The following is a 1,022-nucleotide window of genomic DNA, read 5'->3' on the forward strand; positions in this document are numbered from 1 at the left end:
CTCCCCTGAACGGCTGTTGTTTGGGGCGCAGGCTCCTAAGCTCCCTGTACCCCACAAGTGTACAGGGTCCAGGGGCTGAGGCCAAGCAAGCTCATGCCATGTGCCTGGGCAACGTGAATCTCCCTGCACTGAGGGAGCGGGCAAGCCCTAAAGTACAGTGGTCCTGGGCTGCCCCAGCATAAGGGATCCCAGCTCCATACAGCCCCCCTGGCCTTGACACGTGGCTGCTTCCAGCCCTGGCCATAACCAGCTGCCCTTGTATCAGCAGGGACATGCAGAGGTGGGCAGGGGCTGAGCTAGAGCAGCCTGCCCTGGCCCAGGCAGGATGTTCCACAGGGTCTGGGTCCTGCAGCTGGGCTTGGGGCAGTGCTCCCACCAGGCCGCAGTCTCGCCTTCCCATCCTTATCTCCGGCAGGGCGGGACTGATGGAGCAACCCAGCCCAGTTAAGGTTTAACCAGGCAGAACTTTGCAAACATGAACCTGCTGCTCCTTCTGGGGATCCGAGAATGTGGGGCCCAGTGTGGGGGCTGCAGGATAGGGACAGCAAGGACATGGGGGCTTTGGCCAAGCCCTCAGCATGGTACAGGAGCACCCACAGATTTGGGAACCGAGGGTCAAGCTAGGACCACAGGCAGCTGGGGCAGCAGAGAGTGGGCAGTGCCATGCCTGGTCCCTGCTGCAGCCCTGCCTGTTACAGCTGTGCTAGATAGCACCAGGGCTGCAGCCAGCACAGGGAATGGGATGCACAGGGCCAGGACAGGCACTGCTCCCCTTGGGGACATGGCACACACCATGTGCGTGGTGCCCATCCAGGTGCCAAGCTAGCCGAGATTTCCCTGACAGCCCTGTCCTCTCCTGGGGAATCAGGGGCTCTTCCTTGGTGCAGTGTGGCCACGGAATGGGAATGCTAGGCAGGAACGGGGCCACCCTGATGCTCCCAGTCCCTAATCGCAAGCAGGCGCCCTGCCTTGCCTCCACATCTGCACCCGATTTACTCGCTGGAGCCAGCGGGGCCACCACG

Source organism: Chaetura pelagica, unplaced genomic scaffold (genome assembly GCF_000747805.2).
Source record: "Chaetura pelagica isolate M959 unplaced genomic scaffold, ChaPel_1.0 scaffold356, whole genome shotgun sequence".
Classification (NCBI taxonomy): Eukaryota; Metazoa; Chordata; class Aves; order Apodiformes; family Apodidae; genus Chaetura; species Chaetura pelagica.